Source organism: Pinus tabuliformis, chromosome 7 (genome assembly GCF_031772625.1).
Source record: "Pinus tabuliformis cultivar Carrire ecotype Pingquan chromosome 7, CPIR1, whole genome shotgun sequence".
Taxonomy (NCBI): Eukaryota; Viridiplantae; Streptophyta; class Pinopsida; order Pinales; family Pinaceae; genus Pinus; species Pinus tabuliformis.
This window is the reverse complement of record NC_142293.1, coordinates 2,033,031,684-2,033,052,444: the sequence shown is the minus strand read 5'-3', so window position 1 is coordinate 2,033,052,444 and position 20,761 is coordinate 2,033,031,684. Positions and strand designations below refer to the sequence as shown.

Sequence of the window (20,761 nt, the reverse complement as noted above, 5' to 3'; positions counted from 1 at the left end):
TTTTAATTACATGACTCGGCAGCAAAAATCATCAAAACGAGGGCTTTTCTTGACCGTTTTAACATTTATATTTGACTCGGACGAGTTTTGCCATCCAACTATCAGTTGTATTTTCGGTTAGTGAATGATCACCAAGTTAATACAATGGAAACGACCTATGGTGTCTTCTTCCAAGATCTGAGTGAATCTTCTTCCAAGATCTGAGTCTCTTGCTATCCACCTATGATTCTTCATATTTCATCTACTTGTAATTTATTTACAAACACAAAATCCTGAAGGATTGTGTCCAACACATAGGAATTAGAGCATAGGAAAAAAATTAAACAAAGGGGGCAGATAAAGAAATGGACCGAATAGTATCAAAAGTGGAGTGAACATAGAAAAAAAGGAAAGTGATGCAGGGTGTTTTAAGTGTTATACACAATCATCCTTAACTGACCCTTGAGTCTCACTGCAATTTTTTTTCTGCTGTCAATTCCATAAGCCGACATGAAAAAAGGAAAGTATAAATAATAATAATAATGCCACTGTCCCAAATTTTTTAACAGGTCGCAATAGCTTAGCTGCCTGCCCTTAACTCTCTTTGGGGCTAATTTAGCATATCAATTTTCAATTAAACTAATAACTTTCAGAGTCTAAAATACGTGGAGGAAATTCACTTCCAGTTTGTCTAGTCTAATTTGTAAAACCACCGTAGCGTAGAGAAGAAACAACTCGATAAAAAAACAATATATGTTTGATTGCTGCTGCAATATACTATTCATGTAATGTAAAACTACCATAGATATCACCAGTTTCTTTCATTGGCTTCCTTGTACACAATCACAGAAATATTTAACACAAGCAATCAAATGACCAATTCCATGTCCAGGTCATTAACATGATGAAAGGTAAATGAAATAATAGTGTAGGGAGATCCAACAAAAGCTACTCATAATAACATGTCGATACTTGTCAACTTAGGAAGTGTGGCCTTGCTTTAGAGATATAGATCATCGATCTTGTCCAAATTTTAACTAGTGAATAGTTTTTAAAAAAACCAACTAGCAATAGCTTAGCTGCCTGCCCTTAACTCTCTTTGGGGCTAATATAGCATATCAATTTTCAATTTAACTAATAACTTTCAAAGTCCAAAATACTGAGGAAATCCACTTCTAGTTTTTCTAATCTAATTTGTAAAACCACCGTAGCGTAGAGAAGAAACAACTGGATAAAAAAACAATATATGTTTGAATGCTGAGAAATATGATTGCTGCTGCAATATACTATTCATGTAATGTAAAACTGCCATAAATATCACCAGTTTCTTTCATTGGCTTCCTCGGACACAATCACAGAAAAATTTAACACAAGCAATGAAATGACCAATTACATGTCCAGGTCATTTACATGATGCAAGGCAAATGAAACAATATTTTAGGGAGATCCAACAAAGGTTACTCATAGTAACACATCGATACTCGTCAATTTAAAAAGTGTGCCTTGCTTTAGATATCTAGATCATCGATCTGGTCCAAATTTTAACTAGTGAATAGTTTTTTAAAAAAAGCAACTAGCAGAAGAGAACCTAACCACTGACAAATTGCAAATACTCTAGAACACTATTCATCATTTTTTGCGATTCACGCTGGACCCACAAGAACCCCTTGAGCTAAACTTTCTTTTCGTTCTCCCTCCTTTTGGATCTCATCATCTCCTCTCCTAATCTTGATCTTATATTTAGCCTCATAATCTGCTATCTCCTTTTTCTTCTTCTGTAATGCCTCTGTAAGCCTAGCAATCACCTCCTGCAAGCCTTCTTTGTTCCTCTGTACAGCAGGTAGAACCTCTGCAATTGTCCTCTCCACCAAAACCCCACCAATCATTCTGTAGCACTTTCTTGTGGGGTCCAGAGGTTGAATTGCTCCAATAACCAGTGAGTGCTCGCTCAATTCCATCTCCAACTCTGTAATCTTAGAGTAAAGCTGGTTGAGTTCAGTTCTCAAGACACTCCAGCGGTTAGCAACAACCTGCTCATTAATAGGCTCTCCCCCACTGTCTGTAGATTTATCTGCCATTTCTGTTACAGTATTCCCTGCAGACATTAGAAACAAGTGTTAAAGACATTAGCAAAGGAACATAAAAGAGGAGAAGAAAAATAATTGGAAATAGAACATTATCAGGCTACTTGCAACCACCACATGCATGGAAACATATATATTTCAAGAGAACAATTAGAAAGCGTGGCATGTTCTTGCCTCAATCTCATAGTTTGAAAATCCATTCATTGTTATTAATAGGGAAAATTTTGCAAACTAACTATTTTTAGGACATTTTCTGAAAAAAAAAATATTCGCCAATTTGGTTAAAAATTCGACTATTTTTTACATATATATGATTAAATGGATGATATTCACCATACATTTACCAGTTTTAATAGTAAATTACATGGTTTTTTATTGAACATTCGCCTACATTCCATACGTATGAATTTTCGAACCAGAATAGTCGCCTGCAATACTACATATAGGAAAATATTTAAATCCTTGAAAAATTCCCTGGTTATTAAATTTTCTTCTCAATAGCAGCTTGGTAAGAAAACAAAGTGGAGGTTTTTCACAGCCCCAACAAGGTTCAAATCCCAAGAGAAGCATTTTGCCTCTCGTGGAATCACCAATGCAAGCAAGCCACTTATAGTATTTGGTGCCAGGTGCAAGTCCTAGGCAACTTTTATAGAATACAAAAACCCCACCGTGAATGGCTATCAGTCAATGGATCTTCCTCAGGTGTTGTAAGCCAGCTACTTTGCATTGTAATATTCCCAGATTGGGGAAGGACACACTTGCTGCACAAGCAACTTGCCGAGAAAATTCAGAGGAAAAAAATCCACTTAGGCATCTTTTCTTTTCATAGCCATATTCCAAGTTTGTAGTTGCTAGTTAGTATCCATTGTCATTTGTTTTTCAAAGACAAAAGGTCATTGTACAATTAAATCAACCCAAAATTTAGTTTGTCAGATCTCTCCTGATTGGAGAGTTTAATTTTGCACCTGGATTATATCTTCCCTGCAAATATCTCGCTAACCTTAACGGTTGTTCTAGCATTTCAGTTCAACTTCACCTATTTCATGATTATTTCTGTTGAGTCTGGGATCTCTCTATACTTAGTATATTTATTGCTAACAGTGAACTGTTCCCTTCCTTCGACCTCTGGTATTGTCAGGCTGAGTTCATTTTATCAGAGCTTAACTTGAAACTTGAAGCTTATCTTAGAACTTCCTGTTAGTCTCACTCAATCACAGACTGATGAAGATATTGAATGCCTCCTAAATCTAGCCATTCCTCCCGGAGGTCCTGGTATTTATACACAAGTATCAGAATTAACCTTTGCACCTCAGAATTAAATCTCTCATTTCGATTAGAGGGGCCTATAATAGAGCTCCCTTACCTGCTCTATTCAATTACTCCGGTTCATCACTTATTTTATGCAGCAGGTGATCAAAAGAAATCAGAAGCAAGATTATAAAGAAATGGATGCTACAGAACATGGAAAATGTTCATTTGATTTGTGTTTGAGCTCTTGCCTTTACTTCTATTTATAATGATGCTATGTGGAACAAAGAAAAATCCAATTCAGATACGATCAATGCAAAATTGAACTATGATAGTATAAACCCCTTTTCCCACTTTGAGCAAACCTACAAATATACCACTTAATCCAACTCTAAATGTTTAAAATAAAAACAGGCCTTTCAAAAAATATTTCAAGGCTTAAAGATCACTATGGTGTTCACACAGAGTTTGATGAAATTATACATATGATACAAGGCCAATGTCAAGAGGTGAGCTAAGTTGGCAAAAGTAGGGCATTGCTTCAAGCCCCCCAGGGTTCAGTAACTCGAAAGAGGTGGCTAGTGTGCTACCCATACGAGGGCATTAGATTAGACCATATGATTGTACCATGTACTCAGCATTTCAGCTCTTGATAGGTGGTGGATGCTGGCCATTACCTCCCAAACCTGCATTTAAGTGGTAAAGCCCTAAAACACAAGTGTAACCTTAAGGGAACTAAGATGAGTTGCCCATTGTCACCACAACTATGTACTCTCTCACTTTAGGCCAGCTCTCCTTCCGCACAAGTGGGCTGTCCCTAATTGAACTGTATGATAAACTTTAGAAAATGGATAGGGCAGTAGAGCACAACTAGTGCATATAACACAGGAGGGTTCAAAAAATATGTATGGAAGGGGTTAGATAATGCTGTTACAAGTTACAACATGCTAAAATCTTCCAACGAATGATATTTCGTGATGCTGTTACAAGTTCTTTTTTTCAGAAGAAAAAGACGCTGGTTTTATATTAAATAGTAAAGATGCTGTTACAAGCTACAACATGCTAAAATCTCCCTATGAATGCTATTTCAGATTGCAGTAAATTACTGGGCCTTCACAAAGGCACTCCTTAATACTCATATACATGACAAGAACGGGGTGAATTGTCTACAAACAAGAAATCTGCCCTAACTTTCACTGAAATGATGGCAGAAAATTAACTAGTTTAATTATAAAAATCAGCAAGGAAAAAGACTTAGCAACACCTCAGCCAAGAACCTTCACTAGACAACATATTTTGCCTAGAATTGAAGCCCTTTGCAGCAGAAAGCTAAACCTTCGTAGAATCTAGTTTGACCTGCTTAACCTCCTAACAATAAAATATCATTTCATGCATTCTAAATCCACTTCTCTCAGACAATTATTAAATTACGTGCACAATAAATCTCTTCTGGGAGGGTGCTCCTCCAAATATAATAAAATATGTATGGAAGAAGCTTGGAATGAGTCTTGATGCCAAATGTCAAACTTGTTGAAAAATGTGTAACTAGGTTCGGTCTTCATAAATATGAAATGTACTTTTGATTCTTGTATTTTATAAAATGAAAGAAAAATTATTATTGTTATTCTTTTAGCATGGGTTTCATCATTTCATGTTCAAGGTCTTTTATTTTAGAGGTCAAGCACCCATTGAGTGCTTTTAGGGTTTGTCCTAGGTCAAGAATTCAAAAGAGTCATTGTCATAAGTTGAAGATCCCTTCAAGCACATTGTAACTTGTAAAAAGAATTATTTTTGTATTTAAAAGTGTCAAAATACCCTTCAAGACCAAGTTGGCCTGGCAGCTAAGAAGTCGACCTATTTTGAGGAGCCACATCCACCTTAAGAAGCCTATATAAAGGAGGGAACTCGACCTCCTTGGGACACATTCACTTCTCATTCATACAAGAAAAGGAGAAGCACAAGAAGGCTAGCAAAGAAGAAGGAGGACGAAGAAAAGAAGTTTCTGGGCTAATTCTCTCTCACACGTGCGAAGAAGGAAGGCTAGGGTTTGCTGCTTCAAGGTTGAAATTCTCTATCTGCTGGAAGAGGATCAAAGTTGTTGGAAGAAGAGCCTAATAGGTCACCTACTAGCCCTAGACAAGGCAACAAAGCAAGCGAAGTTCTTGGGAGGCCTTGGAAGGCTAAATTTCGTTCACATGTGTGGATGCAGTAGCAGTTGCAAGGTGGCGAAAATTTCAGACCTGCAGTAGAGGCTGAAATTCTGAAGTTGGGGGTCGAAGTTGTGCTGCTGGAAGAGATTTCACTGGGTTTGACTTGGACAAAGGAAGCACATCATCCGAAGAGGTTGGACTTAGTCATGGAAGGGTATTGGTCTTGGTCTAGAGGTCTTGGAATTCGTCAATTGAAGAATCTATAAGAAGAGAAAAAAAATGGGTTTTCCTCTCAAGTGGAGGGGTTTTGGCCCTGGCTTGCAGCCTATACCTTGTGTTCTTGTGTACTATTGTTCTTCTTGTTTTGGTAGCTATTTGATGACAAGAACGAACATAATAATAAGAGAAGAAGCTAATAAATAAGAAAAAGTAAAAAGGTATCACAAGCAGTGATCATAAAAGACAAATCATCCTAACTTTTTCCCTATAAATTTCTCAACATGGTATCAGAGCTAAGGTTGGCCAAGGACATAATGAAAATCAGAGCTAAGGTTGGCTAAGGACATAATGAAAATCTCTACTACATTGAAGAAGTTCCTAAAGAAGTGTATGAAGGTAGCAAGTCATCTCAAGAAGGGCATCAAAGAAGTATGGGATCTCTTATTTTCGCTTAAGAAGTGACCAAGACATCTACAAAGGACGAAGGACTATTCTCAGCACTCATTGGCACCTTTGAAGATGAGAATATCTGAGTAATCGACAGTGGAGCATCAAGACATATGACTAGGCAACACAAGCTACTAAAAACATTGTCAAGAGGAAAGTCCTCTTATTGCGTTGAGCTTGGTGACAACAAGAGCAACCTTGTAAGAGGAATTGGATCTACCTCGCCAATGTTGGAGAATGGAGGAAATATTCATCTTAACAATATCTTGTTTGTTCCAGATTTGCATAAGAATCTTGTTTCCATTTCATGTCTGGAAGATAAGGGAGACAAAATTGCTTTCATAGATGGAAAGGTTGTAGTATGGGGTAAAAACTCAAGCATAGAAGATGCAAGGTTGATGGGATCCGTGAAGGAAAACTTTACAGATTGTTAACTCCCCTCGCTCAAGCTTTGGTTCACATTGAAGTTAGCCCTTGTGAACTTCGGCATAGAATATTTGGTCATCTTCACAACCTAAGTCACCGGATTCGTCCTAAACCCCCTGCGAATCCCGAATCCGGTGAATCCGACACGATTCGGTCCGGATTTGTGTCCAAATCACAGGACACGTCGTGTCCGAGGGCGTGTTGCAATTTTCAAAAGCGTGTCGCGATTTTAGGACACGTGTCCGGTTTCCAAGACTCGCTAAGCTCAGCGCGGGAATGAAAATGGCGTGTTTGCTCAATAAAATTGTCATTTGGCAAGTGATTTGTGCTGTTGGAGCAAGGAGTAAAGTATTTTGGCAGCTTCATGATCAAGTCTAGGCCCTAGTATTGATATGCTATTCATAGTAATGTTAAATTCTTAAAATAAAAGTGACATTCTCCTTAATCTTCATTTTCATCCTTTTACTTAAATTTTTAACATTACCATGAAATGACTCAGGATGTTTGAGAGTGGTTCCAGCCTCATTGGATTTCATATGGAGAAAGTAGAATTTTAGATTTCATTCAAAATCCAGCAGACTTATCAATTTTTCAAGATTTTAGGATTGGGGGATTGCAACGTTTCCATTGAATTTTGTCATGTATTAGGGTATGGAACTCGTATTTAATCAAGAGCACCAAACCAAGAGCTTCTGAATATGTCGCTCCCGCTCCCATTTTCGCTCCCGCTCCCCGCTTTCGCTCCCGCTCCCAAGTAACACTGTTCCTAATGATATGGGTCTGGACACCACTGTTGAGTTGGCATTGGCCAACATGGAACTCAATGATCCAGTGCTAGAGCCTGTTAGATTTGATGACTTAGAGGGGTCAACCTCCATACCAGCAGATGCAGAGGCGACTATGGATACAGCGGAGTAGGAGGATGTAGAGGAGAGCAGTGGGGACCATGATGATGGGGACAGTGATGCTGATTCTGATGCTGATTGATGCCTTGAGGCTTGTATACCTGTAGTTGCTTTATATTTTCTATTTCTATTTGCCATTGGCATTGCACCAACACTACCTATGTAACACATTTTGATTTGATGACTTAATGAGAAGACTACAGTTTTCAGTGTGTTTATCTTACTATCTTGTAGTTGTAAGTTGTCTTTCAGTTATGAATTATGAATCATGATTTAAATTTTTAATAGATTTATCATTTATGTGACCAATACCACTAACATTTATTTGAATTTTGTATGTACTATGCATGCTAATAGCTATAGATGTAGATCTATGTTTGAAATCAATAAATTTGTATCATTAATTAAAATTTCTGCAAGAAATATGATAATATCTAATTTTTAATATATATGTATATTTTTTAAATATATATATATATATATATATATATTTTTAATAAAATAATATATAACGTGTCCTCTTCCGGGGGGTCAGCGTGTCTGAATCCGACACCACAAATCTCGAATCCTACGTGTCCCGAATCCCCGTGTCAGGTGACGTAGTTCACAACAAAATCTTACCAACCCTAAATTTAATAGTGAATGGCATCCCCAAACTAAAAGAAGATCATGAAGGAGTATGCAAGGGATGTTCATTGGGTAAAGACACGAAGAGGCCATTTGGAAGCAGCGATTCAAGGTCAAAAGAAATTATGGATCCCATTCATTCTAATGTTTGTGGTCCTATGACTCCAAAGTCTCTTGGAGGTCATCTATACTATGTAACATTCATTGATGACCATTCACGGAAAACTTGGGTTTATTTAATGAAATCCAAGGATGAAGTATTCATCAAATTTCAAGAATTCAAAGCTGAAGTTGAAAACCTTACAAAAAGGAGAATCAAGATTTTAAGGTCTGATAATGGAGGAGAATACACATCAAAGGAAATGATAGCCTTCTGTAAGGAATCTGGGATTAAGAGGGAGTTGATAGTCCCATATAATCCCGAACAAAATGGAGTTGCGGAACGAAAGAATTGATCCATTGTAGAAAGTGTAAAAGCCATGTTACATGATCAAGATTTGCCGTAATTTTTGTGGGGTGAAGCTACCAAGACTCTCGAAGAAGTTGTATACATATAAAATCGAAGTCCACACAGGTCACTAAATAAAATGACTTCTGAAGAAGCTTTCACTAGGAAGAAACCAAGCGTAGATCATCTCTAAATTTTTGGGTAGCCTATCTATATTCATATACTGAAAGACAAGAGAAAGAAGTTGGATCCTTCAGGCATGAAGGGAACATTTGTTGGCTATAATAACTCTTCTAAGGCCTATAGGATCTACATAAAAGGACACCGAATAGAAATTAGTCGAGATGTGATATTTGATGAAAGTATTGCATTCAAGAAATCAAAAGATCCCCCTATGGACTCTGACGATGAAGAACTTCTTGTATTTGAAGAGGAAGGTACTAGGGAGGAAGAAGAATCAAATCATGAAGATGAAGGTCCAGTGAACCCATACAACCTATGGTCATCCGCAAAACTAGAAAGAGACCTAACTGATTGAAATCTACTCTATTAGATGCAGAGGGACATGGAGCAGCTAAAGGCACATTCAGAGAAAGCAAGAAGCCCAAAAGATATTCTGGATATGCAACATATATGACAAAACTAATAGAAGCAGAGCCATCCACCTTTGAAGAAGTTGTCAATCACCAAGAATGGAAGGATGCCATGAATGAAGAATATCAATCGATAATGAAGAATGGGGTTTGGGAGATCGTACCTAGGCCTGAAGACAAATTTGTGGTGACTTCCAAATGGCTTTACAAGATTAAACATGCGGCAAATGGAAGTATTGATAAGTATAAGGCAAGATTTGTGGCTAGGGGCTTCTCTCAACAAGAAGGCATCAATTATGAAGAGACATTTGCTCCAACAGCAAGGTATACAACTATACGCTCACTGGTCTCTTTGGAAGCATCAATGGGATGGAACATTCATCAAATGGATGTCAAGACTGCATTCTTGAATGGCACAATTGATGAAGAAGTCTATATAGAGAAATCCATGGGATTTGAAGCCAAACATAGAGGGGCTTATGTTTGCAGGTTGAAGAAGGCACTATATGGCTTTAACCAAGCACCAAAGGCATGGTATGCAAGGATGGATGCACACCTACAAAGATTGGGCTTCACAAAAAGTTTTGTTGATCCGAATCTCTATATTAAGGTTGTGAAGAATGACACCGTAATCATTCTTATATATGTGGATGATCTTCTCTTGACAGGTGTAGAAGGTTGAATCCATGAATGCAAGAAACAATTAGCAGCAGAATTTGATATGAAGAACCTTGGGATGATGCACTACTATATGGGACTGGAAGTCTGGAAGGGACCCGATGAGATTTACCTAGGTCAAGGAAAGTATGTGATCGAGATGTTGAAGAGGTTTGACATGATGGAAACCTATGACAACCCCCATGATCACAAACTTGAAAAGGCTAAGGAGTTATGAATAGAGCCCGGTGGATCCGACCAAGTATAGACAATTGATTAGCTCACTGATGTACTTGGTGAATATTCGACCAAACATATGTTTTGCCTTGAATGTTCTCAGTCAGTTCCAAGTGGAGCCAAAGCATGATCATTGAATAGCAGCCAAGCACATTCTAAGATATCTGCAAGGAAAAATCCACTACTGCTTGAAATATGATAGGAGGAATGATGTCCACTTGATTGGATATACAGATTCTGACAGGGGATGTAATGAGCAAGATGGAAGAAGCACTACAAGAGGATGTTTCAGTTTGGGATCCTCTATGGTCTCATGGATGAGCCGAAAGCAAGAATCGGTTGCTTTGAGTTGCACTGAGGCTGAATGCATTGCAGCCTGTGAAGTAAGAAGGGAAGTTGTATGGTTAAGGAAGTTGTTCTCCGACTTGTTTGAAAGACCAATGGACCCTACAACAATACATTGTGATAACACCGGTTGTATAAGATTGTCTGAAGCAATGTTGCATTAATCGTTATCGGGATAATATCAGCGCGAGGAAAAAATCGTAATTATCGGGAAAGAATCGGAAATAATTTGGAAAAAATCGTTTGGTACAAAAATATTCATTTTTTTTTTCATTTTTTTCAATTTTTTTAATATCTAAACCATCTACAACATAAAATAAATACATTGACACATAAATATGATAAAAGAACTAATATATAAGATGTTTGATATCATTTCTAGTGCTAAAATCACACATAACATTGAATCATGCCCTGAATAGTAAGTCCTGACTCCTGAGTCCCAACTCAGCCTCAAAATATCAACAAAAAATATAATAATGTATCTCATCATGTCATAATGTCATATACAATAAAATGAAGAAAATAACTAAAGTCTAATCCTATTGATTTCCTCTGCCCTTCTTGCGAGAAAATGCCACAACTTTCCCTTTCCCTCTAGATGTAGATGCTGGTACTAGTGGAATTGGCAGTGGAGTCTGCTATGCTCTAGAAGCTGAAGAACTAGAAGTAGGAGCTATAGGAGGTAGACCACGTCCTCTACTGGTAGCAGGGGTAGCCCGGGCAGGTGGTGTCACCTGGAAATATTACAATCTCCCAATCCTAAAATCTTGAAAAACTGATAAGTCTGCTGGATTTTGAATAAAATCTAAAATTCTACTTTCTCCACATGAAATCCAATGAGGCCGGAACCACTCTCAAACATCCTGAGTCATTTCATGGTAATGTTAAAAATTTAAGTAAAAGGATGAAAATGAAAATTAAGGAGAATGTCACTTTTACTTTAAGAATTTAACATTACCATGAATAGCATATCAATACTAGGGCCTAGACTTGATCATTATGTTTCCCCATTCAAAAATTATTTGTTTCTTTAAAAAAAATTGCATTTCGAACATTTAACATCCCTTATAAAACCTCGTTGCCCCGATTGCCCGCGATAAAAACGGAAAAAAACGCGATTAAAAAAAATTGGCGATAATTTCGGATATTACTTGCGATAATATAGGCAGCGGGAAATTATCGTGATAAAAAGATAATATCGCGATTTTAACAACACTAAAGACCTAGTGTTTCATGGAAAGACAAAGCATATAAACAACAAGTATCACTATATTCAGTAGCTAGTACAAGATGGTGTATTGCAGCTACGATATATCTTCATTGGTGAACATGTAGCTGATATATTGACAAAATCTCTTCCTAATAAGAAGCTTGTGTATTTGAGAGACAATCTTGGTCTGGTTGATATATCCCCCCTAGTTGAGAGGGAGAGATAGGCACATCATTATTGTTTTCATTTGGGAAGAGAGAATGGAGGATTGGGTAAGCATTTGCCATTCAATACTCTTTGAGGAGGAGGTAGGGCATCAAAGATAAGAGTAGTCGAAGACCGATATCCTTTGAGGACTAGCTATCCAAGATAAGAATAGTTCTAGAAGGACATACTCTTTGAACACACGGGTGGAGTATATGCCTTGAGAGATAATGATGATGGTGCTTATAAATCATTGGTCTCACCAACATTGTGCTCTTATCTTATGAAGAGATAGAGTTGTTAGTCACGGCCTTGTTATGTGACAATGTTGGTTGTTATGATGCTAAATAGATGGGTTACCAATCCGACTATTCTTATGAGATCTCTTCAGATTGAGAAGGTCCATGTACCATTTATGAATACCTCGCTAGTTAAGAGGGAGTGTTGAAATATGTGTAACTAGGTTCGGTCTTCATAAATATGAAATGTACTTTTGATTCTTATAATTTGTAAAATGAAAGAAGATTTATTATCGTTATTCTTTAGCATGGGTTTCATGCTCAAAGTCTTTTATTTTAGAGGTCAAGCACCCATTGAGTGCTTCTAGGGTTTGTCCTAGGTCAAGAAGTCAAAAGGGTCATTGTCATAAGTTGAAGACCCCTTCGGGCACATTGTAAATTTGTAAAAAGAATTATTTTTGTATGTAAAAGTGTCAAAATACCCTTCAAGACCAAGTCAGCCTACCAACTAAGAAGTCGACCTATTTTGATGAGCCATGTCCACCTTAAGAAGCCTATATAAAGGAGACAACTCAGCCTCCTTGGGATACATTCACTTCTCACTCATATAAGAAAAGGAGAATCACAAGAAGGCTAGCAAAGAAGAAGAATGACGAAGAAAAAAGTTTTTGGGCTAATTCTCTCTCACATGTGTGAAGAAGACTAGGGTTTGTTGCTTAAAGGTCAAAATTCTCTATCTGTTGGAAGAGGATCAAAGTTGTTGGAAGAAGGGCCTAATAGGTCACCTACTAGCCCTAGATAAGGAAGCAAGGCAAGCAAAGTTGTTGGGAGGCCTTGGAAGCCTAAATTTCGCTAACGTGTGGAGGCAATAGCAGTTGCAGGCGGGTGAAAATTTTAGACCTGCAGTAAAGGCCGAAATTCTGAAGTTGGGAGTCGAAGTTGTGTTGCTGGAAGAGATTTGACAAGGTTTGACTTGGACAAAGGAAGCACATCATCCGGAGAGGTCAAACTTGGTCTTGGAAGGGTATTGATCTTGGACTAAAGGTCTTGAAATTCGTCAATTGAAGAATCTATAAGAAGAGAAGAGATTTACGGGTTTTCCTCTCAAGTGGAGAGATTTTGGCCCTGGCTTGCAGCCTATATCATGTGTTCTTGTGTACTATTGTTCTTGTTTTGGTAGTTGTTTGATGATAAGAACGAACATAATAATAAGAGAAGCTAATAAATAAGAAAAAGTAAAAAGATATCACAAGCATTTATCATAGAAAGAGAAATCATCCTAACTTCTGCCCTATAGATTTCTCAACCAACCTCTAATGAAAGGCACCCTATTGTGTAATGCTTCTTTAACCAAGTATGGTAGTTTGTTGTGCCACTTATCTTCATTCTCCCTAGAGCACTCTTCAAGAGGCTTACCTTCCAAACCGTGACCAACAAAAAACGTATTAAGGCTATGTCAAGAGAGCATTGAATAAGGAAGGTAATTATTCTTCCTTGGGATGCCAAAAATAATGCTAAAAATAGAAAGGGGAGCTACGGCACTCTCAAGGAATGTGCATTAGCCTTGACTAATGTGCCTTTATAGCCAACTCATCCCCCCCAAAGAACTCAAGCACCATTGGAATGTGTGCAAAGGAGGCTTTTGGGACCACAAAAAATATTAAGATACATCTCCAAAGGTGGGCTCCCTTGATAAATGTGCGAATGTTAGTTATGCCTCCATAAGCGTGCCATGTTGCAATTGATTAACAAATCACTCCACTAGGTGAGAGAGTCAACCAACTCATTAGGCATGCAAACATTAAAAATGGTAGTATAACTACTTTCGTGCCCCCTCAAAGAATGTGCCAAGAAACCTAAATACATGTGCATTCGACCAAACCAACTTCAAAAACCCTCAAAGAAAGGTGGGTGCTATAAAGTATAGAAGGTGGAGCCCTCGTCCATAAAAAGTACAAAATAGCCAACCAAGCGCCACAAGGTGAACTGTGAAACCATGCACAAAAGTAACAAACCTCCTCAATATGATGGGCCAAATGTAGAGGGCACTCTAGAAATATGTGCACAAAGTGCACCACTCAAGATATGAACCAAGATGTGAGGGAATGCAACCAACTACCAAGTCAACCATCAATAGACCAAATGCTCCATCAACCAAGTCTCTAAAACACATAGCACCACTACGTGACATCATATGTAACTAAAGAATGCAAGGTGCTCATTCAACTCTCACTCATAATGATGAAAAAGGCATCAAGAGCAACAACAAATGGCAATCAAGCAAATACCATTAATACACATCTTGCTTGCGCAGGAGCTTCAATGGGTCAAGATCTCATACAACATGAGAAGTAACACTAGACATTAAGGTAGCATTCATAAATTATATATAGATATAGATATATATAAGACCGGATATGAATGATGTTCACCTCTGGTGCGGACAACATCCTAAACTTCACTCACACGGTCAAGTCAATCCTTTCCCTCCACTCAACACTTGTGCAAAACTTCAAATCCTACCCAAAGAGATGTTATGCTCATGGAGAAGAGGCCAAGGAATCCATTACGCATGTGATCAAATATTGATCCAAGACCTTAAGGACCAATCAGGTGCCGACACGTGGCAAGCTCAAAGGCCACCAAGTGGCATTGGAATGGTTATGTAAAACTTGTTGGGGTCCGACGGAATCGAACTCGTGACCTCCGGCAAGACAAGACAGCGCTCTACCACCTCTGCCAAATGTTGTTTCTTAACAAACCATGGATGTAGTGTATATTTGTTTTGTATCGGATGGAGATTTGTTTTATAAAGCGCTTCAATCCGCGCCGTTGATCTGACCCTTCCAGATCCAACAGATATCACGTCGTCCGCTCACAACTAGCTCGAACGATCTCAACCATTAATGTATTCCGCTCAATCTAACAGTTGTTGCGCAATCTCGCGCAGATTCATGCACGACGGTTAACACTCTGAGAGCACGCAGAAAAGTTGTTTTGGCGTGCTACGTGTCAACTATTAAGGCTTATCATGTGCTTTTGGTAAAATATAGCTTATAGCCTTTCGCCCGCGCAAGAAACCGCTCTTCGCTTATCAATACCGCAGTTGAAGGATTAACCACGATCGCCAAATAAACGCGCCATAAGGTCTTATCCCTAACCACCGAGGTATACCGCCCATATGTGCGCCAGGAAGTTAATGAAACGGCAACCTCCGACGGTCAGCCTGGCGGAGCGGATAAACTTAGGCGGATATGCTAAATTTAGCTGAAGATAAGTGTAGTTCGCCAATATTGGTGGAGTATCCCTAGAGGATATTGCATAAAAGCACTCCAAGAGCAGTTTTCGACCGAAAACAGAAGGAAACAGAGGAGAGACAAAGAAGCAGAGAGTGAAACAAGACATGACTTGCAGCGGTGATAGGAGGCAGCCCTCTTGGAGTTTCGATGTGTAGTGGCCTTGATGGACTAAGGCACTACTAGTGAGCAATACGAAAGCGAAGGACCAGCAGGACAAGATATGACATAGAAGTTGCACAATGAAGTTTGTCATTGTATCTTGTATACCATAGACTGTTGTATTATTTAGAATTTGGTTTAATATAAGGAAGATTGGGATTACACACTTTTGTTTAAAGCTGTGTATATTGTGCATATGTGATTTACTACTTTATATTTCTGTTGTGCAAAGTAGTTTATGGTTGAGATTCTTGATTTGGTAGCGTCAATGATTTTAAGGCTCTGAACTAAACCCAAGGTCGTGGAAATTCAACAGTTGATTGATGTCCCTAAAGGAGCAAGGTAGAGGCAAAGGCTAGACGAGACAAAGGTTGATGATATTAATGAGAAGAATCCTAACATAAGCAATGGTTTTGATGATCCTAATTTGTTGTAGTGTGATGTTTTTTTGGACTGTAGAGACTATTTAGAGCCTCAATGTCTATGTATTTCATTTCAGATATTATATTGCAATCCGCACTCCATACCATTTTGCCATATCCATGCTTAGCACTTACATGCTATATACATGAGAAAACTTTGCATAATTTTTGGGTGGATGTATGTGTATTAATAATTTTGCAAATTTTATGTATTTTTTTTTTTAGTAAACCAATTAACCAAACAATTCTAGTTCCATATTGGTCGAACCTCAACCAGTTCTAACTCTGATAATTTGGTTATATGTAATGATGAATGTTATTAGCACATTGTTGTATATAAGATTCCAATGAATTATGTTTTAGTGTTCTTATATTTTAATTCATATTTCTTAGTATTTTGGGTAGGGCCCCTTATGTCAAAGTCCCCAACATCCCTTATGGCATTCCTAGAAAATAGAATATGGAGTGTGCTTCTACACATCCCCCAAGTGGATTTCCTCATTCCCCCATCCCAGAATCCGGGAAACTTGGTGGAACACTGCTACTGAATGCCTTCTAGGAATAGCTTGGAAGGATAAAACTTGGCTCTCAATAGACCCATTAGCAACATTAACCAATTGGTAAAAGATTCCTAACATGCCCAGCCTTTTTGCTCACCAGCAGCCACCTATATCTCATCCAAGGTCTAAAATTCTGCTTTGACAATACTGATTTGATCAATTTCCACATTGGTTTGTGGTTAGCAATGGAGAATAACATCAAAAGTGTCAAGGATGAACATGAGAGTGATGAAATGAATGACAATGGAAGAGTTGAGAAAATGATGGATAATATTCCTTCTAACAAAAGAATGATGTACTCTTATGCTTCCCCAAAATTAGTTTACTCAGCCCATGCTCCAGTAACTACATGAGCAGACTTCCCCACCAACCTCTACACGCATTCAATGATCGGATTTCTAAGTCAATGGAGGTGGATGAGTTCATTTAAAGCACATGACAGATAAGAGATGATAGATCATAGGCTTACACATGGCAATAGAGGATTACTTTGTCATAGGCCCCCATTCCTCTTCCCTTCTAGTGGAATCATGGCCCTTTTCATGCTCTCGAGTCTCCACAACCATCTTGGACCATTATATACTATATTCCAGAATTAATATTTACATAGCTTGAGTTCATGGTGATAAGCCTGCCACATGATTCATAGAAGTATATTTCCATCATCTACATGCCTCGATTTTCGCTAGTTGGGCCTTGACCTTGAGCTCTGCACTGTGAATCCACACTAGCATATTTACATCATTTACAAATGGGGTCATTTATTTAAGATTGCATGGCTTGACTCCTATTGTTATAGCCACACATTTAAGATTTATACATAATCTGATCCAATACATTTCACAGGTTAAAAAACGAGATATTACACTATCTGTTAGGGGGCAAAGTAGATCCCTAATTACAATTACAACACAGCTACATATGAGTTATCCACTCGAAAGAGGGTTAGCTAGCATGAAACTCTTCTTTACTTTGGGATCAGCAATACTTCCAGTGCTGACTGGTTCACTATTCTACTGTGTCAATGTGGTGCTCAACATCTTGTGGTTTCTGTTTAAACTTTAATGAGCAATATTGGGCATATATTACTCTGCAGTGTATGCCTGATTAAACAATATTTTCTGTGAATATTTACAGCTAAATAACATTTCCATTTTGTGATTTGAACTTTCTCTGTTGCACGTTAAACCTATTAGTCACTTCAACAGTGAATGGCACATGTTGTTGTTTACTTATAAGTACTTCTATATTTACCAGGTTTAGGTTAAAAAGACTACTTCATTTCGTTTAAGAAAACATATTTAAATTTCTCATTTAGGGAAGAATCAAAATAAATCTGGTTTAGTACAGAATCTGCATCTTTGTTCAACAGTCAAGTTTTGGAATAAAATGAACATCATGGCGTATTCACCAAGAATCTCTCTTCAAGGTTTGCATATTTTTTCGTGACCAATTTTAGTTCATTTCATGCTTGGGGAAAAGTTGTAAGTTGCTTTGCCCACTGATACATCTCATCCATTTTATTTTATGTCTGCCATAACTAGTTGAAGGCCCTGGTTCTAAATAATGACCAAAGATTAGTTAACTATTTTTGGTAAAGTGATCATCAGAATGTCTTTGCAAATCCTCTGCCTTTCACTGATCTGATAGAATTTGAATAGTTCATTATGTACAAATCATGTTTCCCTTATACTAGGGACACCAGGTTTTGTCAATTAACTTTTAAGTGACATGTTTTCAGGGAACAGAAAACATAATCATGCATATTATTTAGTAATATTAGGTTCATGTTCTATATGGAATCAATCTTATTGTAGGATATGATGTTGAAATTGAATTCAAAATTTCAAAGCAAGGCTAAGATAGACCATGGTGCATCAGCGATTATTGTGTGGTAATTGAGATTGATTCTATTGCATCTTAAGTAAAAGTATCTCAATCAACTGTAGTTGGAATTTCTCCCAAAATCAAACAATGTGGTCAGGTTTATATGTGCAGCAAGACTTTTGCAATAATATTGGATGCTGGGTTTGATGATGTAGATGCCAACATTACAATTCTGTAATAATACTTGTGAAACATGGTTTAATGTATTACAAAACCTAAATGTGTGCCATTTTTACAATGCAACTCAGTGGAGTCCGTAACAATGCAATTTAATGGAATCAAAATCAATGCAACTGGAGTTTTCTCCAATCAGTGCTGTGAACTTTTATGAATTTTCCAATTTCAGAGTCAGCTCCTCTCTTTACATGAGATAAATTGTGTAGGTTTTTAATTACATGACTCGGCAGCAAAAATCATCAAAACGAGGGCTTTTCTTGACCGTTTTAACATTTATATTTGACTCGGACGAGTTTTGCCATCCAACTATCAGTTGTATTTTCGGTTAGTGAATGATCACCAAGTTAATCCAGGTCGAGGTCTGACGTGTGAATATTTGTGGGTTTGAATCACTACCAATGAGTTTGATTTACTGGCAAAGAGTCAGACTAAGGAACAAGTTCACTTAGCTTGGCAGCAAGGCCTAGCAAATTTGACTTGGGAACACTCGGACGACTAACTGTTATTTTCAACTATGGCTTTCATCCCATGAGCACAACGGATGCAAAGGTGAGAACAGAAAAAACAAACTCACACATGTATTGATTACATATATCAAATATTATAGAGGACCGATTCCTGACATACGCCCACCTATAGCGCATATCACTCTTTGTATATACATGCCTTTGTATGGACCCGTCTTTCATACTTACCGGGCTCAACTTATGGGCCTTGGACACATGATCCACGTAAACCTGACGGGCCTCAGCCCTGTGGCCTATTAGGACTCTCATTCAATGGGCGGGTTCCCAACCAATGTGTGTTCTTGCCTACATGGTGTGTGACCGCCTACCCCAGGTGTGGTCAGCTAGGTCTGGCTTCGGCATTACTAATTGGATCACTGATTCACTATCCGTTTTCCCAACGGTCCCGACCAATGTGTGTTCGCTTCCATAGTGTGTTTCCGCCTAACACCCACAATGCCTACACGGTGTGTAGCTCATATGCTCTACATACCTCTATAATGAAAACGAACGCGCAACCTTACACATACACACTGAATTATCACGTTAATGGCAGCGTACGTATCATTACAATAAAGATAAAAGACATGTTAAAATTTTGTTCTGAGAGAAACTATTTGCCAAAAATTTTGCAATGTGCCATGAAACATAAAAGGCACAGGAAACCACTGAAAACCAGAGATGCAAAAAATAGGGAATATACAAAATATTCAATATCATCATGTAACAGCCGGAGCCCAATCAGTTCATGGCATCCAAAGGACAACGTATAGTTCATGGTATTGGAAGGACCAAAATGACACATTTAAGCAGGAAATTACACATGACAGCAAATCAAACCCTTGACTTCAACACCACCAACGCAGCATACTTTTTTCCCACAAAACTATTCATAAATGGATGCAAATTGCAAATCAAAAAATTCATGGCTTGAAACCCAAATATAAGTGAGACATCTAAACCCGTCAGCGGATTTCTCAAACACCCTAGCAAATAACAAGGACCCGACGGTGCATATTCGTACAAGATGGAAAGAAGCAAAAAAGAATCTGCATTTATTATTAGTAATGTCACTGGAATTCAGAGCAAGAAAATTCGCTTTCGACAATCGGGTGTGTACTCACCTGAGTTTCTAGTTGAACCGCAAAAACCCAAAACACGGGGTTATGCCGAATTCGAAAAACTGAATGATGGAATTGCAGAATTGTTGAGATGTTCCGAGTTCGAATCTAATGCCGTAAAGTTGTGAGAAAACTCGCCCCAGTTTCGTTTGTCATATCAGGGTGTGCACTCGGGCGTCTTTATGCTCCCTACGTGGTCTCCTGCTCCCCAAATACTTCGGTTAATGTAAACTCTACCGCAGTGACCGTGTTTGACAATCGTGGTCACATTTGATGCTGCTTGTGAGCAAACACGGCTCTACAGTTACGGTCGACAATCAACTTTTCCCCCTGTTCTTCCAAAGATTTGAATAAATCACTTTTTCAAGCAGTGTTCCATTAAGTATTTAGATTGGGGGAAAGCATTGGAGGGTATAGTGTAACCATCTCAAAATTTAGGGAATTTTAAAGAGGAGATTGGGATTTTGCCGTAGCCACCACACTCAAATATAATTTCTTTAAATATTATATATAAGAAGGTATTAATAAGATTTATTATCATATCATTTAAATTTAGTGATATATGAGAGTTTTATGATGTTTCTCTTTTATTTAAATGATAGTGATAAA

General features: G+C 38.0%; 1 pseudogene across 1 annotated transcript; it reads right to left on the bottom strand.

Moving 5' to 3' along the window:
* Window positions 1-1,224: 1,224 nt before the first annotated feature.
* On the bottom strand, window positions 1,225-20,424 carry LOC149256657 (prefoldin subunit 2 pseudogene; annotated as a pseudogene). Its single transcript, XR_016267283.1, has 2 exons — window positions 20,156-20,424; window positions 1,225-2,074 (listed from the first exon to the last, which is right to left on the bottom strand). The product of XR_016267283.1 is annotated as a prefoldin subunit 2 pseudogene (transcript).
* Window positions 20,425-20,761: the final 337 nt, after the last annotated feature.